Source organism: Pseudorca crassidens, chromosome 13 (assembly GCF_039906515.1).
Source record: "Pseudorca crassidens isolate mPseCra1 chromosome 13, mPseCra1.hap1, whole genome shotgun sequence".
Classification (NCBI taxonomy): domain Eukaryota; kingdom Metazoa; phylum Chordata; class Mammalia; order Artiodactyla; family Delphinidae; genus Pseudorca; species Pseudorca crassidens.
In genome coordinates, this window is record NC_090308.1 from 84,292,904 (window position 1) to 84,320,044 (window position 27,141).

The window sequence follows — 27,141 nt, forward strand, 5'->3', positions numbered from 1 at the left end:
CTTGCGATATATTACAGGAAAAGACCTCTAAAATTAGCAAACTCTGATCTTATATAGGGCTACTGATGGCCTGCTCAAAAAACCTCCCCTCAGGAGAAATATGTAGATAGAGGAGAGAGAGAAAAAAGGACATTATCTTTACTATGAAATGTAAGCAAATGCTTCCAGGGAGAGGGGCAGGCATCTCTAGATTTATTATCCTAGAAAAATGCAAATATACTTCAGGGAAGGGAAGGAAATGTCTTTATCCTTATGACCCTGGACCAGGGAGGAACATACGTCTTAAACATTACTACCCTGGAATTTTCCCTACACAAGCATTCTTAACTGTAGGTGCCTTGCTCGGAGGACCTGGACCAAGAAGAATGTGAGATAAGCATGGAAAATCATATCTCAACAAGAGTCATATTTTTCAATCCTTAGGCAAATATTCTTTAATTGTCACTCTTCTTCATAACATTTTCCTATATAAACAATTTAAAATTTATGGAGTAATTTCAATTTAAAATTTCCTTAGAGTTTCCTTAGATGTCATACTTAAAGCAGTCTTACCCACTGCTATGTAATAAGCTCTCTCATTTTCATTTGATAATATGGTTTCACTTGTTTATTTACTTATTCATTTATATATTTTAACTTTATAATGCTTATTTTATCTGAAATTAATTTTGGTGTTAAGTTGATATTACAAATGGCTAATTGATTGTGTCTCTACATTTATTTGAATATTCTATCATTTTCTCACTAGTTGAAATTCTACAAGTCTCATAAAATAATGGAGCACACAAAAATAGACACACACATACATATTTCTGGCAGATTGTAAAGTTTATTTTCTACTTCACTAATCCATCTGACTATCCTTTGGAATGACTTTACCTTTTACTATATTTTAATATTTGGTAGTGTTTAAATTGATTTTGTTTAAATATTGAAAAGATAGATGCTATTTATATGAAGTGTTTATATTTATGCATATCATACCAAAAAGAGAGATTTCATAAATGGAATATGATCCTTGAAAAGTCAGTAAGATTTGGATCCAGAGCACAGGTTGAAGGATTAGTTTTATTAGACATAGTATGCCCTTTCTTTTTTAAATTTTTATTTATTTATGTATTTATTTTTGGCTGCGTTGGGTCTTCGTTGCTGCGTGTGGACTTCCTCTAGTTGCGGCGAGAGGGGATTACTCTTTGTTGAGGTGCACGGGCTTCTCATTGTGGTGGCTTCTCTTGTTGCAGAGCAAGGGCTCTAGGCCCGCAGGCTTCAGTAGTTGTGGCGCACGGGCTTAGTTGCTCCGCGGCATGTGGGATCTTCCCGGACCAGGGCTCAAACCCGTGTCCCCTGCATTGGCAGGCGGATTCTTAATCAATGCGACACTGGGGAAGTCCCGCCCTTTTCCCATTAATAACTAAAAAAGAATAAAAGTAGGCAAAGGTGCTAAGTTTTCAGTTTGTTGTTTGGATTTTGAAGAATGTTTTTGCTGATGGATTCTGCATTATGTAAGGTTGCTATTTTTACAAGTACTGATCAACTCGATTTTCCCCACTCTTCTGAATTCTGGATGATTTCTAAAGCCTTCCAGTAAATTATTTTTATGCAATGTCACTTTTGATCGTTATTGTATTTTTATTGCTGATTTAGTTCTATAATGACATTTAAATTTTCATTAACTCTTTAAAAATTTTAAATTGTTGTGTAAAATAATTATATTACTTACTTTTGCCTACCTGGGATCCCACTTCAATTTTCCTCTAGGAAACTACCCTTATTTCATTGCTTATAGTTTTAACTTGAGGATCAAATAATGCTCCCCATTTTTTTCAGTCTAAAGCAATCAATGTCTCTTATAGGAATTTGACTTTGGTTAGAAGAACACAATGAAGAAATAATCCATTAATTACAACATCCCAGGAACTACACTAGTTTCTATTATTTCTGAGACAGAATTCTTTAGTTTTTTTCTTTCATTGTGTGAGCTGCCCTATAGATTTATTGAATTTCTTTTATTGTACACATGTTACCCAATGACAATTGGTATTGTCTGCAATCACTATATAGAGAACAATATAGAATGGATAAACCCAAATGATGGGAACAAGTTTTAATTTGTTCTTGAGCTGAGATGGGACAAAATACAGTGGCAATCTCATTGATTTTCTGGGATGTGAAAGTAACAATCCATGGTAGCTAATTAAATCATCCCCTATAGAACTCTGCCTACTATAGGGAAAAGCTTTGTGTGATTGAATAGACAGACTTCGACTGATTTGAAGAAATGAAGAATTATGTAATCATGGGGGAAAATTGTATGCTGATTAAATAAGAGAACAGAATAATCAGATCTGTAAATTCTCACTCTAATCACAGAAACTTTATCATTGTGATAAAGGAATATTACACTTCTTGTAGTTACAGGATTGAAGTCATGGAAAGGAAAAGTGATTGCTAGATTTTTGATTTGATGAATTAGATCATCAATTGAATTAAAATTCCTTTTAGCATTTGGACATGAAAGTTAAAGAAATCCAAATAATTATAATGAAAATATATGTGCAGATTCAGGAAGTACAATAATGAATTCATATCAAAGATTTGATTGAGTAGCCTGAACTCATGAATTCATTTCCAAGTAATTCCTATCCAACTATTTTTTTTAATGCTAGAGTAGAAAAAATATACATATTTTTAAATGTTTGAAACACATCAAAGTCTTACTGTTATCATGGTGTGGTGGCTGTAATTACATGTTGGCAGGACAGCAGACAGGTGTTTCCCATGAGTCACTTCCCACGTTACCCCATCACACACGTAAGCACTTTTTAACTTGGTTGTGTTCTCCATTTGACTATGAGCTCCTTGGGTGGGGAAGGGAGAATTGTACCCACCTCCTACCAAGAGTACCTAGTTTACACATAGGAGCACTCAGTAAATATTTATTGAATGACTGAAGAGTTGCTTAGCTGAAAACCTCAAGAAAGAGGCACATGCCAGGGCACACAGAGACAGGGCACAAAGATGTCACAGGAAATTTAAGATGATCCAGAATCTTCTCCCCAGGGCAAGTCTTTCACAGGTTGTCTTTTTGGATTGTTCACCTGCTAGAAATCATGATGTCAGTAGGTCATTTGTCATCAGGAACAGTGGGATAAATAATAGTATCCTCCTGTGCTTCCAACTTTGCTTTTATGAGCATCCTTACAATGTGCCTTGGGCTGGGCAGGAGTACGGCAGAGAAAAATATAAAATTGCCATTCAGTGGCATCTCAACATCTGCTAGTACATAATCATATTTCTTTTATTTTTAAGAACTAAATTCAGCGAACCACTAGTGGAAGGAAGAGAGTGTTGATTTAACTCCTTCCTCTGATTTTCCTCTTTTGGGTTTGTGTTCTGTCCTGTTGATTTGCTGTAGTAATAGTTTGTAGGACAAGGGAAAATAGCTGTCTGCATCTTCTTCCCACCTGTTGGTAGTAGTTACACCTCTGCATAATACTGATGACCTGTCAGTTTCATCTGTGCTACTGACATACAAACGCTGGCAATATAGTGGGGAATGCATTTGCTGGGTTTTGTGGGAACTCTTCAAACACTCCTTGCCCATGCAGACACCTGGTGTGAGGGATGAAGGCAAGCTACTTCTTTGCCATCCAAAGCAACCCCAGACTATGATCCACCTCATGCAACAGGCTCTTAGCTGCAGTGCTTTTCCCCTCGTGCATGAAATTTTTCTATGTCAAATGGCAAAAATATTCCTTGTTTCCATACATAAATGTTTCTACTTTACTCTCTATAAGTTCTGCTGTTTATATGGCCTAGAGATATTCAGATAAGGGACAAATTATAAACTGTAAATTAGGAGGAGGGCAGAAGAGGGAAGGAAAAGATTCTGATTCCCTTGCAAGATACTTTGCTCTTTATATAAACAAGGGAATGAGTGAAGATGGTGGGCAGGCATTCAGTTTCTCCTGGAATGCCACTGATTGCAAATCCTCCTCTGGGTTTGCTTACAGTCTTTCAAATTAGAAAGTGAGGCATATCCTGCTTTTCATATTTTAGCTGTGAGCTAACTACATACTTGTTTTGTATTACCCTTTAACAAGAAAATTTGGGAGGGTTACAAATTAAGAAAAACAACTCTATGTCTCAAGTTTTTTTTAACACAAGTAAATACTTCCACCACCAAATTGCAAAAGTAAACAGAATCTGAATCACCATAGTCTAAAGTAAAATGTAGAGTTAAAATGAAGAAGAATGAGTTTTCACTCATAAAAAGTAGCAGAAAATTATTAATGTATTTTAACATCTTGAGGACACTTTTTGATAATGATTTTGAGAATATTGACTAAAGAAACCAAACATGTTAGATTAGACTGAATTTACCTGTATAGGTACATTTACTAGAAATCCTGTGGTTCTTTATTTATTTTAATTAAAGTAGATTTACAATATTATGTTAGCTTCAGATGTACAAAATAGTGATTCAATATTTTTATAAATTTACTATATTATATTATAAAATAAATAACTTTATATTATAAAGTTATTATAAAATATTGGCTTTTCCCCCATGCTGTAAAATATATCCTAGTACCTTATTTATTTTATGCATATTATTTATTACCTTTTACTCCTTTACCTTATCTTCCCCTTCCCCCCATCTCTCTCATTACTGGTAACCATTTGTTTGTTCTCCAGATCTGTGAGTCTGTTTCTGTTTTATTATATATATTCATTTATTTTTTAGATTCCACTTATATGTGATAACATAGAGTATTTGTCTTTCTCTATTTGACATTTCACAAAGCGTAATACTCTCCAAGTCCATCCATGTTGTTGCAAATGGCAGAATTTCATTCATTTATTGGCTGAGTAATATTCCATTGTGTGTGTTTGTGTGTGTGTGTGTGTGTGTGTGTGTGTACACATATATGTGATATATATAATCAAATTTTCTTTATCCATTCATCTGTTGATGGGCATTTAGGTTGTGTTCATATCTTGGCTGTCGTAAATAATGCTTCAATGAACATAGTGGTACATGTATATTTTTGAATTAGTATTTTCATTCTCTTCAGATATGTGCCCAGAGTGGAATTACTGGATTATATGGTAGTTCTATTTTTAGTTTTTGGGGGAATTCCATACTGTTTTTCATAATGGCTGCACCAATCTACATTCCCATCAACAGTGCACAAGGGCTCTCTTTTCTCCACATCCTCACCAACATTTGTTATTTGTGGTCTTTTTGATGGTAGCCATTCTGAGTGGTGTGAGTTTTGTAGTTTTGATTTGCATTTCCCTGATGATACATGATGTTGAGCAGGTTTTCATGTGCCTGTTGCCCAACTGTATGTCTTCTTTGGAAAAATGTCTATTCAGGTCATCTGTCCACTTTTAATAGAGTTGTTTGTTTTATTGATATTGAGTTGTATGAGCTGTTTATAAATTTTGAATATTAACCCCTTATCAGTCATATCATTTGCAAATATTTTCTCCCATTCAGTAGGTTGTCTTTTCATTTCCCCAGTGGTTTCCTTTGCTGTGCAAAAGCTTTTAAGTTTAATTAGGTCTCATTTGTTTATTTTTGCTTTTGTTTCATCTGCCTGATATGACAGTGCCAAAAAAATTTTGCTATAGCTTATGTAAAAGAGTGTTCTGTCTATATTTTCTTCTAGGAGTTTTAAGGTTTCCAGTCTTACATTTAGGTCTTAAATCCATTTTTGAGTTTTTGTGTTTAGAGTGAGAAAATGTTCCAATTTCATTCTTTTACAGGTAACTCTCCAGTTTTCCCAGCACCATTTATGGAGACAGTCCTTTCCCCATTATATATTTTGGTTTCTTTGTCAATTAGGTTAATTGACCATATATGTGTGGGTTTATTTCTGGGTGCTCTACTTTGTTCCACTGATCTATGTGTCTGTTTTTGTGCCAGTACCATACTGTTTTGATTACCATAGCTTTGTAGCATAGTCAAGGCATGTGATACCTCAAGCTTTGTTCAGTTTTCTCAAGACTGCTTTGACTATTTTGGGTATTTTGTGTTTCCATATACATATTAGAACTCTTTGTTTTAGCTCTGTGAAAAACATCACGGGTGTATTGATAGGGATTGCATCAAATCTGTAGACTGTTTTGGGTAGTATGGGCATTTTTAACAATATTAATTCTTCTAATCCATGAACATGGAATTTCTCTCCATTTCTTTGTATCATCTTCAATTTTCTTCATCAGTGTTTTATAGTTTTCATAGTATAGGTCTTTTACCTCCTTAGTTAGGTTTATTCCTAGGTACTTTATTCTTTTTGATGGGATTTTAAACAAGATTGTTTTCTTGCTTTCTCTTTCTGATAATTCACTATTAGTGTATAGAAAAACAACAGATTTCTATATATTAATATTGTGTCCTCCACATTTACTGAATTCATTTATTTGTTATAATAGTATTTTGATGGAGACTTTAGGGTTTTTCATATATAGTATCATGTGATCTGCAAATAGTAACAGCTGTACTTCTTTCTTTTCAATCTGGATGTTTCTGTGTGTGTGTGTGTGTGTGTGTGTGTGTGCTTGATTTCTGGCTAGGTCTTCTCTTACTATGTTAAATAGAAACGGTGAGAGTGGTCATCTTTTTATTTTTCCTGATTCTAGAGGAAAAGCTTTTAGCTTTTCAACATAGAGTATGATATTAGCTGTGGGTTTGTAATAAATGGTCTTTATTATGTTGAGATATGTTCCCTATATATCCACTATGATGAGAGTTTTTATCATGAATTGATGTTGAGTTTTGTCAAATGTTTTCTGTGTGTCTATTGAGATGATCATGTGGTTTTTGTCTTTCCTTTTGTTAATGTGGTGCATTACATTTATTGATTTGCAATTATTGAACCATCTTTATGTCCCTGGAATAAATCACAGTTGATCATGGGTATGATCCTTTTTATATATTGTTGAATTGGATTTGCTAATATTTTGTTGAGGAGTTATGCATCTATATTTGTCAGAGATCTTGGTCTATAATTTTCTTTCATTGTAGTGTCTTTGCCTGGTTTTGGTATCAGGGTAATGGTGGCCTTGTAGAATGTATTTGGGAGTATTCCCTTCTTTTCAATTATTTGGAATCATTTGAGAAAGATGGATATTTATATGTCTGGTAGAATTCTCCTGTGAAGCTGTCTGGTCCTGGACTTTTGTTTTCTGGGAGTTTTTCAATTACTCATTCAACTTCACTACTAGTGATTGGTCTGCTCAGATTATCTTTTTCTTCTTGATTCAGCCTTAGAAGATTATATGTTTCTAAGAATTTATCCATTTCTCCTAGGTTTTCCAATTTGCTGGCCTATAACTCTTCATAGTATTATCTTATGAGTTTTTGTATCTTTGTGTTATTGGTTGTAATTTTTTTCTCTTTCATTTCTTATTTTGTTTATTTGTGTCCTCTCTCTTTTTTTCTTGATAGCCTGGCTTATCAATTTTATTTATCTTGCCAAAAAATCAACCATTGACTTCATTGATCTTTTCTATTGATATTTTTGTCTCTATTTTATTTATTTCCCCTGTGATCTTTATTATTTCCTTACCCTTGCTGACTTTGGGCTTTGTTTGTTCTTCTTTTTCTAATTCTTTTAGATGGTGTGTTACATTGTCTATTTGAGATTTTTCAATTTTCTTGAGGTAGGTCTTTATTGCTATAAACTTCCCTCTTAGAACTTCTTTTACTGTGTCCCTTAGAGATTTTGTTTTTATTCATTTGTCTCAAGATATTTTCTAAGTTCCTGTTTGATTTCATCATTTACCAATTGAGTATTTAGTACATGTTTTTTAGTCTCCACATGTTTGTGCTTTTCCTATTTTTCTTCCTGTAATTGATTTCTAGTTTCATACCATTGTGGCTGGAAAAAATGCTTGATATAATTTCTATCCTCTTAAATTTATTGAGACTTGTTTTATGGCTTAGCATGTGACCTATCCTGGAGAATGTCCCATGTGCACTTGAAAATAATATGTATTCTGCTGTTTTTAGATAGAATGTCCTGTAGATATTTATGAAGTCCAGATGGTGTAGTGTGTCACTTAAGGTCACTGTTGCCTTATTGATTTTCTGTCTGGATGATGTGTCCATTGAAGTGGGGTATTAAAGTTCCCTACTATTATTGTATTATTGTCAATTTCTCTTTATGTTTGTTAATATTTGCTTTATGTATTTAGGTGGTCCTATATTAGATGCACACAAGTTAACCTATAGAGGTTGTAGCATCTTCCTGTATCGATACCTTTATCATTATTTAATGCTTTTCTTTGTTTTCTTGTTATAGGTTTTGTTTTAAAGTCTACTTCATATGATACAAGTATTGCTACACTAACTTTCTTTTTGTTTGCATTTGCATGAAATATATTTCCATTCCCTTACATTCAGTTTGTGTGTGTCTTTAGCTCTGAAGTGAGTACCTTGTAGGCAGCATACATTTTTTTTTATCCAATCAGCCACCTTATGTCTTTTCATTGGATTATTTAATTTAAAGTGATTACTGATATGTATGTACTCATTGCCATTTTGTTTTTTGTTTTCTGGTTGTTTTTGTAATTCTTCTTTGTTCTTTTCTTCTTTTTTTAGTCTCTTCCTTTGTGGTTTGATTATTTTCTTATTTTTAATTCTTGTTAAAATTCTCACTGTGTTCATTTATTCTTTTACCAAGTTCAGGTAATGTTCTTATTACTAATGCTTTGAACTCTGCATCTGGTAAATTCTTTATCTCTGTTTCTTTCAGGGATTTTTTCAGAGTTTTTGTTGCTCTTTCATCTGAAACAAATTCCTGTTTCCTTTCATTTTGTTTAACTTTCTCTGTTTCTATGAAATTAGGTGAAGCAGCTAACTACCCCAGCCTTGAAGGTGTGTCCTTGCATGGGAGCATCCCTATGCAGTCTTTATGTGCCCATTGGCTTTGGTGGGAGAGCTAGATCTGAAGTAGTGAGCATCGGTCACACCTTTCCCTGGGATGTGCTGGCAGCTATCACCTTGGTGGGAGGTGGGGCTGAAGTTGGAGAGACTAGAGCCAGAACCAGGTGTGAACAGGGGCTTCTCTTCTGCTCAATCTCTGTCAGTGCCCTATCAGGGGTGGAGTTGGGGCTCAAGATGATGGAGCAGAAATCCTGAGGGTTAGGCCACAGCTTGTTACACTCCCTCTAAGTGAATGCTCTCCCTCTGGCAATGGCATCTGCCCCCTTGTGACAGCCAGACTGGAACAAGAGGGGCTAGAGCAGGCACCCAGTGTGGACTGGGCTGTGCACTGGGACAGTCTGAGAAAGCCAGTCAGAGCCCGAGGTTCCTCTCTGTCAGCTGCCTTCACATGAGCACTGCCAACGGCTGCCTTCACCCTGTTCAGAGGCAGGTCAGGTCCAAGGCTCTGTGCTTTCTAAGTGTGCACTCTCCCCTTGACAACAGCAGCCTTTGCTCTAGTGGAGAGTTGTGCCAGAGCAAGAGAGGTTTGGGTGTATGCTGAAGCAGGTGTGGTAAACCAGACAGAGCCCCAGGCTTTTCAATCTGCTTCCTTTGCCTTCATCCTGGGAGTAAGCCAGGCTTGTGTGCATTCTCTTCATGAGCAGAGTCCCACTTGCTTACAGCTCTCCTGTCAGTCCCACTGTTTTTCAAAACCACCTAATGGAGCTCTTTTTCCTGGTGTTGGACTCCAGAGCCGAGATGCCCAATATGTGGCTTGAACCCCTCACTTCCCAGGGAAGATCCCCACTCCCATAATATCCCCTCCCTCTTCTGTGTCTCTGCAAGGAATGAGAGTCCTGACCCAATCGTTTCTCCCTACTTCCTACCAGACTCTGTGTGGATCTTTCTTTACAGGCTTGCTTGTAAAAGAGCCTTTCTGCCCATCTCCAGATTGTTTTTAGTGAGAGTTGCTCCACATGTAGATGTGTTTTTGAGATGTTTGTGTGGGAAGGGGTGCTCAGGGTCTTCTTACTCCACAATCTTGAGCTCCCTCCCTTTTGTGGCTCTTTAGGTGACTCAGTTTTCTAGTGTAAACCTGTGTACAAATTCGGTGACTAAATAACATTGAACAGAGAGAAATTACATGGTAGTTGAATATATTTGGATTCAAATTCCAGATTCAGAGAGACTGTGAAATGCTGGATATATTTTAGCACATTAATTGAAAATATTGCCTGATAATATTCTCTGAGAGATATTAGAATAATTTTTTTTTCACCAAGACCTTTAGAGCAAGATCTGCAAGAGAAGCACAGGTTTCAAAAAATGCACCCATGAATGATATAGCAAGGAATTTCAGTTGAAATGGGCTCCCTGATTTTAGTGTGGCTGGATGGATTACAAACATCAGAGTTCAGGTATAAGAAACATAGACATGTTTAAAAAGAAGCAAAGTTGATGTGATTAATATGTGGCAGTGAGAATAGCACAGTCATCCAATCTCCAAGAATAGCCTAAACTTGGAAATCTCTGAGAGAATTCAATTAATCATGGATCCATAGGAAAGAAGTTATTAGGCCACCCTGTAAGGAACTATCTGGTTTATAAATCAAAGTAAATTTTATTATTAGGAGTATTTTTATATTTTATTATATAATATAGTTAACCAAGGCCTGACTTGATACATTACATTAGAGTCACAATACTTCCCTAAGTTCATGTATCTGAGTGATAGCTTATTTCCAAATCCTGAAATGAAGAGCAATCCCTGCTCAAAAGCCACATGTTCATATTGTGATATTTTCTTCAAAACTTGTCCAAAAGGACCAATGATTTGTATTTAGTACCTGCTAATTAAGCTTTGGGGAAAGGAAAAATATACAGAATGGTTGAGAATTATTGAACACTGGGTCTAATCTAGCATTAATCTTTGTGTATCCAGAACTACACTGTGGCCTGCTGGTTTGAGTGGAGCTTATGGGTCTCAAGGGATAAGTGGAATTTACAGAGATGTTGTACTGTAGGCACAGGTGAACCCAAATCTCCGTGGTAGCCCCTTTTCCTTATCCTAAATTCATAGATAAAATGAATATACTCTCAACTGGCAAAAACTTTAACAAGTTTTCTGATCTATGGATAAGATTTATATTTATGACATGTGTTAAATGGTAGTGATGGTACCCTTCTTTAAAAAAAAAAAATAGTTAACTAATAGCCATATCTCATTCTTGAAAGAATTGCTCAGATATTCAACCATCAGAGCAACCTGAAAGATTGATTCCTGTCATGCCTCTTTTCAATCCTGTAGTATTCAATATATAGATCCAACAGAAAAGTCTGATAGTCTGGGGAAAATGACATGTGTTTACCATAAGCTTAATTAAGTTTTGACCTTAATTGAAGTATGTGTTAGAGAAAATAATATATTTCATCAAATTATTTTACTTCCCCCTTGAACATATAGGAAGATTGCTTTGCCCTATCTCCCTCATATCCAGGATGGACTGTGTGGCCAACTGTGGGAAGATATGAAACATAATATATTTAGGCCTGAATGTAAAACAGTCATTACAATCTCTTATATCCTTCTCTCTGCTTGCAGGTCTGGAGTAAAGTACTCCAAAATGGTGGGGCCACATGATGGAAGAACTTCAGATCCCTGAGTACATCAACTGGAATATAGGCACCTAAAAAATCCACTAAACCAGGATCATCTGCATCAAATTATGTATGAGCAAGAAATAAATCTTTACCATGTAAAGTCACTGGGATTTGAGGATGTTTGTTAAATTAGATTATGTTGACACATGTAGAGCTACTTCTCAGTTCCTTATTATGGCTACTCAGTTCATCACCTAGTGCCATTTTTGCTGCTATTAATTTTTCACTCTACTCATACTGAAAACAGCAAATATTAAAATTTATAGATCCTCAGGAGGGATATTTCCATCTTGCCTCAGACGGTCATCAGCTCTCTTGTTTGTTATGTATAATGTAAGCATCAAAGAACTTGGCCATCTTACAATTTTAATAAGACATCACAGTAACTCATGTGATTGATGAAGTCATGCTAATGGTTCCTAGAGATTGGGAAATAATTGCTACCTTATATGGCCTGGTGAGACACAGAGCTTTCAGGAGATGCGGAATAAACCACATACACACAAACACACACACACACACACACACACACACACACACTCTAAAACTTGCTACCTAAGTGGGGTTTCTCATACTTCAGTGATGTGGAATTTCAATAAAGTGCCACTGAATTGAAGGGAAAAATTAAAAATTTCTACTGTCTTGGACCAAAATTATTATTTTTAGCACACTTAATGGAGTCCTCAGATATTGTAGAAAGCATATACATATTTTTGCTCTCTTGTTTTACCTTATTTACAGTCAAATAAAAATATACTAACTTTAAGTGCAGCCCAACTTGAGGGAAGACTCACTGGATGCTTTTCACTATAGGTCTAGTGGATTTGCCTTTTGACCTTTTAGGACCAGGAGTCATGGTTAGGAGAACCCAAATCAGAGGACATTTTCATCACCTGTGTGCTTTCTTTAAATAAAGCTTCCTTCTTTTTCTCCATGCCATCAATTCTGCTTCAGTTGGCCTGCTATGGTGACAGCATCTCAGTTTATCGTACCAGTGTTTTCACAGTACAAGCTTCACCAGGAGAATTTATATTTCTCAGTGTGGGTCTATGTTACAGCTATAGAGAAAATATAGGGAAAACTAGCACATGTAACATTGCCCCACAATCTCTCTTTTTCTTATTTCCAGTCTCACAATGGTGTCACTGCTTTTCAGGGAATGGGAATCCATATAAAATAGTGCATTTGTGATGCATAGACTATTCCAAAGACTACAGTATGCCCATTAGATTTGAAAATACTAAGAAAAATTGTCAAAATTTCCTTGTTTTATTTTTTTAGCATGATATCAGTGTCTATAAAATATCTAGGTTTGAATTTATTATAGTATTCAGTATCTGCCTTCCCCAAATGGAAAATAAACATACCTTGAACAGGGTCCTGTTTTATCTTTCTCACCATTCTCCTCATTGTTCCTAGAAAAGTGCCTGAGATATGCTAGGAGCCAATTAATATTTCTTGAATGAAGGCTAGTTGGTCTTCTATGTTTCTGGCAGATATTTTTCAAATTTGGTTGCATGTGAAGAAGTATTCTGTAATTTAAATATTATTCAGTAATTTTCCTTAATTTTTTATCTTTCTTTTTTAAAATTTCTTCCTTCCCTCCTCCTTACTCTTTCATTCAGCTCTCTCCTGTGTATCAGGGGTCCCCAACCCCCAGGCCATGGATTGATACTGGTCTCGGCCTGGTAGGAACTGGGCCACACAGCAGGAGATGAGCGGCAGGTGAGCAAGCAAACTACATCTACCGCTCCCCATTGCTCCCTATCTCTCTCGCATTACCAACTGAACCGTCCCCAACATAGCTTGCATTACTGCCCGAAACATTCCCCTCCCCCATCCGTGGAAAAATTGTCTTCGCTAAACCGGTCCCTGGTTACAAAAAGTTGGGGACCGTTGTTGTATATCCATTACTGATATGAAACTGTTGCTCGCCTATAGAGTATTCTAATCAGCATCCATTCTAATCGATCATTACCCAAGATGTACCAGTTGTTAAATAATTCTTACATTCTTCCCATGAATATCCAAACCCTTTAACCACATATTCACAACATGTAGATTTGCACAAGCAGCTCAAAATTAGCTTACTCTAAAGAACTTATCACATTTGTCCCAGTGATCTTATTTGGCTTATATTCTCAAATAATAACACCACAGAAATCCCCTCTTTCCAACTCTTTCACACCAAAACAAGTGTGAAATATATTCTATTCTCTTAAAATACTTCTGTGATTGCCCCCTACCCATTTCTTTCCCATTAGTTTAGGCACTGATTCCTCCCTACCTGAAATATTGCAATACAATTCTGACTAGTTTCCCTGCTCACTGTCATGCAGACCTCTAACCAACCATTTCTCAATTGAATTTTTCAGAACTATCATCCTAGGAAATGGCCTAAAAACTACACCTCTGAGTATTAAAGACTCTGAGATGAAGTGCAGTGAAGAACACCTATAGAATAGTACTAAAGGATAAACAATATATAGCACAGTATATGTGCTCAATACATTTGTGGAATTGAAAATTGAATCCAATTATTAGATACATATAATGAAAATATTAAAGTTCTTAAATACTGTTTTCTAATCTTTCAAATCAGCTAGTAACGTGTAGAACTGCATTTGCAGAAAGTTAAAGAATAAAGTAATGGAAGAGGTGGATTACTTCATTCATGTAAAATGCCATCTAGAAGTAGGTACTTTGAAGTTTGATGCAGCTGGGTCATTATAAGCACAAGCTAGTTTCCTGCTCTTCTATCTAAAAATGTGTGACATCTCATTTTTGATGAAATCTTATTGCATCTCATCCATTTCCCAGGCAGAAAAATTCATAGAAAATAAAGTATAAAATGATATTCATTTACATCAGGAAAACAGTAGCCTTCTTGGATGCCTCATCTACTAAACTCTGCTTGCTTCTCTCAGGCCAGATCTAGGACACATAGCTACACCCAGCATCAAAGAATCAAGGGAAATAGTATTTTATTAAAGGTACATGTGAATATTTTGCACTAAATTTATGGTTCTGTTAGTAAGTTAGAAGAGAATAGACATATGTGAGTACATCAGCTTTTATTAATAAATAAACCCAGATATTGCAGTTTAAATAATAATCATTTATATATTGCTCACATGTCTATGGATTAACTAAGTAATTCTGCCCATCTGAACTAGGCCATGCTTAGCTCAGACTGGGTCATGTCTTCTGGGGTCTGGATGGCCTGGCAGTTGGCTCACTGTCGGCTCTGGTGGCAAAGGATGAGGGTGGTGAGTGGACCACATATATCTAATTATTGAGCAGGCTAGTCTGGGCTTGTTCACAAGGCAGCAGACAGCGTGGTTTTAAGAGCAGCGAGAGGGCAAGACCCAACGTGCAAATCATTTTCACATTTTGGCTTGCCTAACTTTGCTACTGTACCTTTAGCCAAATTAAGTCACACAGTCAAGCTCAGAGTTAAGTGGAAAGATATTGCCAAACAGCACAGCTCCAAGGAGGCAGGAACATACTTGGGCCATTGCTGTAACCAGTTCAACACGGGGCACTGTGTCTGCCTTGAAAGAACCCATAGGTTCGTTGGGAGAAATAAGTAAGATAACTCAACAAAGTGTTTTGAACATAGTCAACATTCTATAAGATTTAGTTCTTATAATTAAACATTTCAAATAAGTTTTTTCTTACTTGATAAAAGAAACTATTGTTATATGGAAATATATAGCTGACAAAATGCCACTGAGTTCCTCTGAACACTTCAGCCAAAGTAGCCAAATGGAAGCGTCATCCCGCCTTTCTCTTCACTAAACCCTTCAGTGACTTCCATTGCTTCCTAAACCACTGGCTTAGCATGGAGGGCTGTCTTCTCAGCCATAAATATCTGTCAACTGAAAAACAAATGCACAACCTAAAAGTTGAGAGTTTTGTTTTAGTTGGTGGACAAAACTGAGGATGTAAGCCCAGGACATAGCATCTCCGATAACTCTGAGGACTTCTCTGAAGAGACAAGGGAGGGAAGCCAGGGTATACGAGAGATTTTGCAACAAAGACCAGTTAGTCGGAATATCAAAAGATTACTATTAATTAAAGAAAACCAGGCATCTCAAGTTAAGGAATTTAGTGCTTTTCTGTGTACGGGAAGATGCAAACTCTGGGTTCGTTGAAATAATTTCTTTGATATGCACCTCAACTATCTGGGTCCAGCATCCTGTGCTTCTTATTCTGTTTCCTCAGGGTGCACCATCACAGGTGGCTGCAGTGGCTGGCTGCTAGATGGGAGGCATCTTGCCTCCGTCCTGAGTTCCCTCAGGGCTCACCATTAGGCCTGCTGTAATGTGATGGCTTGATGGTTGCAACATCTTTTGTTTACTGATAGGACAGGCAATGTTTTTCATTCACATACTCCTCAACATATTAACTACTTTTGGTATGAACACTTCTGCAATTAGTATTTTTTTAATGTAAAATTTTGAAACATCTTAAAGATACTAACAATCATTAGAATAATATCAGCTTCTCCTTTGCTATTCTTCCAGAAACTAGATAACATACTTTCTGGATAAATATTCCTGGTATTTATTTATTTATTTATTTATTTATTTTTGCAGTACGCGAGCCTCTCACTGTCGTGGCCTCTCTTGTTGCAGAGCACAGGCTCCGGACACGCAGGCTCAGTGGCCATGGCTCACAGGCCTAGCCGCTCTGTGGCATGTGGGATCTTCCTGGGCCGGGGCACGAACCCGCGTCCCTTGCATCGGCAGGCAGACTCTCAACCACTGCGCCACCAGGGCAGTCCTCCCAGTATCTTAATATCACTAATATGACACATATTATTGACACAAGATTTACATTGATACATGTACTTTTTATTTTTAATTGAAGTATATACTCATGCCTTTGAATTGATGACGTATGTGTCGTTTCTAAACTACATCAGGGCATTAGTCAACTTAATAAAGTGCAAAACAAAAATTTGTGAAAAAAAAGTACCATGAACTAATCTCACCAGGACCAAGATGGTCAGATTTTGAGCACTCCCAATGAATGAATTGCTTACATAGGTCAAGCACTATTAATATACAAAACAGTCATTTCTATCTTGGTGGTTAATCCACAGGGTTATGTTGCCTTTGTGACAAACTGTAAAGTGCCCTATATGAAGTAAAAATACTTTTACTGTAAGTTTCTTTAGGATGACAGTGTCTTGAATAAAGGCATCTCAAGCAAAGAGGACAATGATATGGTTTCTAGAAATCTAGAATAATCTTTACACCACACATGTAATAAAAAAAAAACCTGTGATTTTCTTTTGTCCATTGAAAATAATACTATGTATATATGTAGTCCTCCTGGTTAAATTAAATATTTTAAAATGTATATTATTTGATTATATTTATATTGGTGACTGGGCACTAGTCTCATCCAATTAATACTTTTTCTTTTATATTTTTTCATAATTAAGTAGATATATGTTACTTGAAGCACAAACACAGCATTCATGCAATGGTTTTTTGGACAAATGTTTAATACATTCCACACTCAACAGTTTCTCGCATACAATTTAAAAGTAAAAATTATGCCAGGAAAATGCATATGTATATATGTTAGAAGAGATAAACATAAAAACTGGGATTATAGCACAACTAAAATAAATAAATAAAATTTGACATTTTAACAAAGATTTTTTTGTGTAATATATTTGACACAAACTGTAAAAAATAATGATGTAGTTATATGAAACACTTTTGTTTCAAAATTAAACATGTTTACTGTATAATTGTCAATTTATATATATATAGTCTTATAGTATAACTGATACAAGCATACATTTCAGGAAAAAAAAAAAAGTACAATTGGGTTTTGTTGCTATTTGATGGTATTTTTGGCTAGATGCAGAAATCTGGGGTCCCTCTGATTATTTCTCTGCCTCATCTCTGAAACAAAACTATTTTAAATATTTAGTTTCACCACGAAAATTTTCTTTTCACCATCCTAGTAGCATAAATGATTGCCATGTGTCCACCTTTCAACCCCATATTTTACTGGACAAAACTCAATTACATCGTCACACCTAACTGCAAGGGAGGCTGGGATATGTAGTCTAGATGGGGTCTCAGAGGATGACGTCATGGTTGGGTGAACATGGTTTCTGCCATACGCAGAGACTTGCATTATCCAGTTCCTGTCTATTTCTCCTGCATCAACTCACATGTTTTCCTTCTGTTGCTCCTACTTGCAGGCATTCTAGTCTGTATTCCTCATACTAGACCCCCTCCCACCTCAGGTTTTGCTACATTCTGTTCCTTAGGACTTACACATTATCTCTACCTTCCGTCCTTCATCTGTTACCTATTATCTCAAATAGTGTTTACTGAGATAATTCTATTCTGTCCACCAATAGACCAGTTCTCCCTAAAACATGCTTGCATAGAACTTTGTACTTTTATCTGAGGCTTCTCTCCTTGGCTTGCAGATGACCACTTACTCTCCATCACATGGTGTTTCCTCTGTGCATGCACACACCTGTTTCTGTATGTCCACACTTCTTCTTCTGGTATTGACACAGGTCATATTGGATTAGGGTCTATTCTAACAGCCTCATTTTTAGGTAATTACCTTTTTAATGGACCTATCTTCAAATATAGTCATATTCTGAAGCACTGGGGTTTTGGGACCTCAGCATATGAATTTGTGGGGGACACAATTCTGTCCATGATAAACTTCATGATGGTTGAACTAGTGATTGGCTTCCAACTGGGTCTCTAGAACTAGTAGATCACTCAGAATATAGTAGGTATTCAATATAAATGTGCCTAATTAATGAATGATGTGGTGCATAAATATTTGTGGTATTCACCATTTTTAATATTGCACTTTCTTTTCTTTTCCCTTATGTATCCACCAAAGTCAATACTAGGAATCCCTATTACAAGATACACAGAAAACAATGTTATAAAATTTGTTAAGGTCAGAGAATATTTTATAATTTAGTTACTAAATTGATGTGGCAAAGCAGAATACATATGGATAAAATTCTTTATTGGGAATCATAGTTTATTTTCATTACAAGTGATATCATAAAAATTCCTGGTATGGTGGTAATTCCAAGGGAAAACAAAAAATTAGTGTGATGGAAAGAATCTCTGTGGCACAACTATAGCCCAACAGGGGCAACAAACTTACTCTAGTAGTAATTGAAGCTCTTCACCAAAAATCAGAATTTAGAGAGTTGAGTAAAGAGAGCATTTCTGAAAATGAAGATGTATTATATAGAAATATAAAATAAGTATGTTGAACAGAAGTATTGATAGTGAATATCTTTGTCTCATTCCTGACCATGAGGAGGGAGCTAACAATATTTAACATTTAGCATTATAGATTTTGACGGTTTTTTTTCTTTTTTCTCTTGGAGGCACTTTGTATTTACAATATATACTTTATCATATTAATGATAAATTCTTGAAGTTCATTTTCTTTTTTAAACTATAAACACGTGGTGACTTTTAATCAATGCTTTTTCTATATATGATGATCGTATACTTTTTTATGTTTGTTTTTATTCTGTTAAGACACTATAACATTGCTTTATGTTTCTAATATTAGGTGAAACTTGAATTTCTGGAATAATGCTGACTTGGTCTTGACATATCATGTTGGGAGATATCTCAGTTTTTCTTGGGTTGAAGTTCTTGTTAGTAAAACCCCCTTAATATTTATCAGAACATTCAAATTTTATTTTGACTTTTGTAAGTTTGATTAGTCAAGGGATTTGTCCATTTCATCTGACATCATTTTGTTTATAATATATTATATATTGTATATTTAATGTCTGTAGAATATTCCTTCCTTAGTTTTTAAATTGGTAATTGATTATTAGTATACTTATTTTTTTTCCTTCAGTAGTCATTATTGGAGTGTATACAAACATAAACACATACATATATTTATATATTCAAAGAATCAACCTTTAGTTTCCTTAAATTTCTTAATATTATTGGTGTTTTCTATTTTGTTATTTAGTATATTTTAAAAATTATTTCCTAGCTTCTTCAAATGGTACTTATATTAATGTATTTCACATTTTCCTTTTAGTAGTATTCAATGTATACATTAGAGAATATAAATTTCATTCTAACAGTAGGCTTCACTGCATTCCACAAGATTTGATATGCTATATTTTATTATCACTCCATTCAAAATATTTTAAAATTTTATTTTGATTTTTTTCATTGACTCATTGGTTCCTTACAAATGTGTGGATTAATATCAAAACACTTGGGGAATTTTGAACTTGAGAAATTTATAATTGTTTTTAATGTATCACCACATGCATACCAGCGTGTAAGATTTCAATCACTTGAAATTAGTTGAGACGTAATGTTAGTACTCAACATGTTAATTTTGGCAAACATGTACATTTGAAAACATATACAGCTGCAGCTGTTACATTCAATGTTCTATATATGTCACTTAAGTTACGTTTATTCATTGGTTTTCCAAATCTTCAATATTTCTATGGACTTTTCTTTGTTGTATGTATAATTAAATAACTCTTTTAAAAATAACTCTACAATTATTGAATTTAACAGTATGCAGTTTCTGCTGCATATATTTTGAGGCTTTGTTATTATGTACAAAAAATTGACTGTTACATCATTCATTAGAAAGACTCCCTTTCTGTTATGAAATATCCCTTTATAACTCTTATCTTTCCTGTATTAAAGTTCATTTGGTTCAATGATTTTGGGGGTTGATATTTGTTTGATATGTATCTTTCCATGTTTGGTTTCTGCATTCTTATATTCAAGGATTTTCTCTTATAGGGACTATGTACAATTTTCTATGGATGCCTAGCAAATCTTTGTAGCATAAAACAACATATATTTATTATTTCACTTTTTCTGTAGGTCATAAGTCTGGACATGTTCATCTAATTTTTCTACTTAGGACTCACTAGACTACTGTCAAGATGTTTTGCTGAGATATATTCTAAATTGAAGATTCAACTGAGAAAGAATCCACTTCCAAGTTCATTCAGGTTTTTGATAGAATTCAGTTCCTTGCAGCTGTAGGTCACAGGGCCCCAGATACTACCTGGTTGTTGATTGGAGACCACCATCAGCTCCTTGATGCTACCTGCAGTTTGTAGAGGCTGGCCACAATTCCTTGCTAAACTGAATTTCTCGACCTTGTTGTTTACATCATCAAGCCAGCAAGAAGAGTGTCAAGAGTGAGCCAGCTAGGATGATGGAGATTTATATAATGAATATAATGAAATCAAGGAATTATATCAATCACCTTTGTAATAATATAATGGTTAGAAATAAGACACAGGCCCTTACCATACTTGTGGGTGGGTAGAATAATGCAAAAGAATAGAGACTAGAGGATCATGAGGTGTGAAATGTGGGAGAATAAGTTAGTCTGTCATACAACCCATAGTTCATTTTCTTTTAAAATTTAGTTTGTTAATCACTGTCTTGTAATTGAATTATTTAGTTCATTTACATTTAATGCAATAATTGGTATATCTACAAAGTAATGTTCCATGTTTCTAGTTTTTTTGGCCTAATTTTTTAAATTATTTCCTGCTTTTTTCAGTTCTATTCAAGTTATTCTAATGTTTCTATCTTAATCTTGTTAATTGAACATTGTTTTATTAGTCCCTTAATTGATATTCTATGGATTACATCAGGTATATTTGATTTATTAGATTCTACTAAGTATTAGTAATTTTCTGTTGTTTGGACAAATTAATGACTTTATAACACTAAATTTATTTACCATACTCCATCTTTTGTGGATTTTTTCATATTTTATGTCTATATGTATTTTATATATCACATAACAATATTCTTAGTATTATACACACACACACACACACACACACACACACACATATATATATATATATATTTACTATAGTTTACCCAGATGTTTACCTTTTCATCCTGTTTTAAGGTGATTTTATTTGGGATTATTTTCCTTCTGCATGAAAATAATTATCCTTTGGCATATGTTTCTGTGCAAGTTTGCTAGAGATAAATTCTTTAGTTTGTGTTTGTGTGAAAGTATATGCTTTTAAATGTGAATTGTATATACAAATAAAAGGTCACACAAATCTGAATTTTATTTATAACAAATTTTACTGTGTAAAGTTTACACAATACATATGAGGAGGTTCATTATTTCTTTTTTTTCTTTCTTTTTATTTTTTTTATTTTTTTATTTTTTGCAGTACGCAGGTCTCTCACTGTCCTAGCCTCTCCAGTTGTGGAGCACAGGCTCCAGACATGCAGGCTCAGTGGCCATGGCTCACGGGCCCAGCTGCTCCCCGGCATGTGGGATCCTCCCAGACTGGGGCATGAACCCGCATCCCCTGCATTGGCAGGCGGACTCTCATACACTGTGCCACCAGCGAAGTCCTCCTTATTTCTTAAAATTATTATGGAAATAATTTTGCTTCTAGTCTCTCCTAATGGAACAAAAACCACTTCTAAATTTTATTTCACTTGGCTTATCTCTTGAGGTCTATTTTCATTATAATAAACACCATAAAATTATAGTTATGAACAGTCACCAAAAATATACACCAAGTGAGGAATAGTAAGGGAAAGGAGTTAAGATGAGCCCTGGAGGCTATGATTTTTAGTTAAAATAAATTTGGAAAATAGTTGCACTATTCAGGGATCTCATCACAGAAAGCATGACAGAATGCAAAATAGAAACAATCATTTTAGTGAAAGCCATATTCTTTCTATTACAAAACATTGACGAACTTGGGATAAATAAAATAGAACAAGACTATCCTTCAAAAAAAGAGCATATTATACTTATAATTAAAATTACATGCCACACTTAAATTTCATATTTGTGCTTCTTCTCTTCTGTTGAAGCTAGAGTCTATATTGGTATGGGTTTATAAAATATAAGTAGTTTTAACACTAGATTTATGTCTATGACTCCAACCTGATAGTCATAAAAATGTTTATGCAACTTTACTGAAAACAAATGGATGGAATTAGCAGGTTATTTTAAAATCACATAGTGAAAATTACCAAAGTAAACACCTTACTACTACTAAAAAAGGTAATTTTTAGTAAAATAATTAATGTTAATTGATAGTCTACTATTTGTAAAACATTATGTTGGAACTTTACATTAATTACAGTTTTGAATCTTCACTAAATTTCTATCTAGTGAATACTATTAATTGAGTCCATTTAAAAGATGAGAAATAAAGGAGTGAAGTCAGCACTATGGTGGCCTAAGACATTTCTTCTTTTAGTTCCATGAACCAAAGTGCCTTTGTGGGAGCTGTGAGATCCAGCACAATATGCCAAGGGACCTGAGAGGAATCTTGCCCACCTGTGCATCTGGTATTGGGCAGACAATCTCTGTTCAGGCTGTGGAATCAGTGGAGAAGCAAACCTTCCCCAACTCCTTTTTCCATGGTTGGAAAAAATCTGGAGAGTTCTAACCTGGGGATATGCAAAAAGGACTAGAGAGAAATTGCAGAAGTGCCAACTTCTGGAGGGAATTGGAATAAAAGAAAAAAAAATACAAGTCACAGCAGAGTGGAAGCAGTAAGAAGACCTTTACCAGTGCTGGCCCTTCCCCAGGGTAACACTGCATGTGGCTGAACTATCAGGCAGTACGGTGCTTTGTGACCACCTAGAGGGGTGGGATAGGGAGGATGGGAGGGAGACATAAGAGGGAGCGGATATAGGGATGTATGTATATGTATAGCTGATTCACTTTGTTACACAGCAGAAACTAACACAACAATGTAAAGCAATTATACTACAATAAAGATGTTAAAAAATAAAATAAATAAATAAAACATTTAAAAAGAAGAAGAAGAAAGAAGAAGAAGAAGGAGAAGGAGAAGGAGAAGGAGAAGGAGAAGGAGGAGAAGAAGAAGAAGAAGAAGAAGAAGAAGAAGAAGAAGAAGAAGAAGAAGAAGAAGAAGAAGAAGAAGAAGAAGAAGAAGAAGAAGAAGAAGAAGAAGAAGAAGAAGAAGAAGAAGAAGAAGAAGAAGAAGAAGAAGAAGAAGAAGAAGGAGAAGAAGAAGAAGAAGAAGAAGAAGAAGAAGAAGAAGAAGAAGAAGAAGAAGAAGAAAGAAAAACAGTGAGTGAGTGCCTCACAACCCAACTGGTTTAAAACGTAGCTGGAGGATCCAATTTCTTTCCAGCAGCACCCAAAGTACTGAATTGGGCTCTCTGTGACTGAGAGTAGGCAGGTCAGGAAAGAGACAAATAAGAATATCAAAGACTATTAAAGAGACATGGTTCCAATGAGAAAGTAGGTTGAATTGGTAATCAGAAATCCCACCACAGAAAACCCCAGAACCAGATGGCTTACCTGGAAAATTCTACCAAACATTTAGAGAAGAATTAATGAGAATCCTTCTCAAACATTTTTCCAAAAGATTAAAGAAGAGGGAAAACTTTCCAACTTATCTGATGAGTCGCATTACTCTGATACCAAAGCCAGATAGGACACTACAAGAAAAACAAAACAAAACAAAACTATAGATCAGTCTCCCTAATGAACACAGACGCAAAAATTTTCATCAAGATATGAACAATGGGAATTCAACAACACTTTAAAAGGATTATACATTATAGCCAAGTGGGATTTATACCTGGGATGCAAAGATGGTTCAACATATGCAAGTCAATAAATGTGATATACAACAGCAACACAAGGAAAGATAAAAATCTTATGATAATCTTGATAGATGTGAAAAAAAAAAGATTTGGCAAAATATGACATCTTTTCATGGTAAAAATACTGTCAATAAATTGAGCATAAAAGGAACATAAATCAACATAATAAAGGATGTATATGACAAACTCCCAGCTAACATAATACTCAATGGTAAACAATTGAAAGTGTTTTCTCTAATATCAGAAACAAGACAAGGGTGCCCACTCTCATCACTCTCATTCAACATAGTAGTGGCAGTTCTAGCAAGAGCAATTAGACAAGACAAAGAAATAAAGTGCATCCAAATTGGAAAGGAAGAAGTAAAATTGTCATTATTGGCAGGTGATAAGGCCTTATATAGAGAAAATCTTAAAAATTCATGAAAAACACTATTGAAACTAGTAAAAAAAATCAGCAAAGTTGTAGGATATAAAATAAACATAGAGAAATCAGTTGTGTTTCTATACACTAACAAAACTTCTGAAAAAAAATAAAGAAAATAATCTGATTCACAAATGCATCAAAAACAAACAAATTTTTGGAATAAATTTAACCAAGGAGGTGAAAGATCTATGCACTGAAACTTAAAAGACATTGATGAAAGAAACTGAAGAAGATACAACCAAATGGAAAGATATTTCATGTTAATGGATCAGAATAATTAATATTATTAAAATATCTACACTATCCAATGCCATCTCTAGATTCATTGCAATCCCTATAAAAATCTCAATGATATTTTTTACAGAAATAGAAAACAATACTAAAATTTGTATGTAACTACAAGAGGTCTCAAAATATTCAAAGCAATAATGAGAAAAACAGAACAAAATTAGAGGTATCACATTTCCTGATTTCAAACTTTACTATAAAGCCATGGTAATAAAAACAGTAGGGTACTGGCATAAAAAAATAAACACTTAGACCAATGGAACAGAATAGAAAGTCCAGAAATAACTGCTCCCCCACTTATGGTTAACTAATATTTGACAAGAGAGCAAAGAGCATTCAGTGGGGAAAAGATCTCTTCAACAAATGGTGTTGAGAAAACTGGACAACCACTTACAGAAAAATGAAATAGACCATTTTCTTATACCATTCAAATAAATTAACTCAAAGTGGATTAAAGACTTAAACATAAAACCTGAAAAGGTTAAATTCCCAGAAGAAAACAAAGGGAAAAAGTTTCTTGATATTTGTTTTAGCAATTATTACTTTTTAGATATGACTCCAAAAGCACAAGCAAGAAAGTAAAAATCATTAAGTGGGACTACATCTAACTAAAATGCTTCTGTACAGAAAAAGAAACAATAAAAATAAATAAAAAGCCAACATATGAAATGGGAGAAAATATTTTAAAAACATATATCAGATAAGGGGTTAATATCCAAAATATATAAAGAACTTATAAACTCAATAACAACAACAACAGAAAACACAAACGACCTAGTTAAAAAGGGGGGCAGATGAACTAAATAGACTTTTTCCAGAGAAGATACCCAAGTAGCTAATAGGTCTGTGAAAAGATGCTCAACATTAATAATCCTCAGGAAAATGCTAATTAAAACCACTATGAAATATTACCTCACACCTGTTAGAATGGCTATGATCAAAAAGTCAAGAGATAACAAGTGTTGGTGAGGGTGTTGAGAAAGGGGAACACTTGTACACTGTTGGTGGGAATGTAAACTGATTTACCCACCATGAAAAAATGTATTTAGCTTCCTCAAAAAATTAAAAACAGAACCACCAGATGATCCACCAATCTCACTTGTGGGTATATATCCAAAGGAAATAAAAACATCTTATTGAATAGATACATGCACTCCCATGTTTACTGCAGTGTTATTCACAATAGCCAAATATTGAAACAGACTAAGTATTCATCAATGGACAAAGAAGATATACATATATATATATATATAATGTATTATTCAGCCATGAGAAAGAAGAAAATTCTTTTTTCAACAAAGTGGCTGGACTTGAGGGCATTATGTTAAATGAGATAAGTCAGATAGAGAAAGATAAATACTGTATGATACCATACCATATATGTGGAATCTAAAAAATGAACTCACAAGAACAGAGAATAGAAAGGTTGTTACCAATTTCTGTGGGTGCAGGTATTGGAGAGATGTTGTGTAAGGTTACAAACTGGCAAACAGTAGATAATTCCTGGAGATATAATGCACAGTATAGTGATTATAGACAACAGTACTGCATTATAAACTTTAAAATTGATAAGAGACTAGATCTTAATCATTCCCACTACAAAAAATGATGATGACATGATATAATAAAGGTATTGCTATGTGGTAATCATAATACAATATTTAAATGTATCAAATCAACAAGTTGCACACCATAAACTTACATGATGTTATATGTGACTTATATCTCAATAAAAATAGATGTGAAAAAAAAGGGAAAAAGGTGCAGAGACACATAACTTTCTGGGAATTGCATAGCCAGTGAAGTTGGAGTTGGGATTTAAACTCAGGCAATTTGATTTTAGAGCCACTCTATTCTAAATTACTGTGCCAATGTGTGAAAGCAGTAATACAAACAATCTCTTGGGCATATACCCAGAGAAAACCATAATTCAAAAAGTCACATGCACCCCATTGTTCATTGCAGCACTATTTCCAATAGCCAGGTCATGGAAGCAACATAAATTCCCATCAACAGACAAATGGATAAAGAAGATGTGGTACATATATACAATGGAATATTAGTCATAAGAAGGAACGAAATTGGGTCATTTGTAGAGATGTGGATGGACATAGAGACTGTCATACAGAGTGAAGTAAGTCAGAAAGAAAAAAGCCAAATATTGT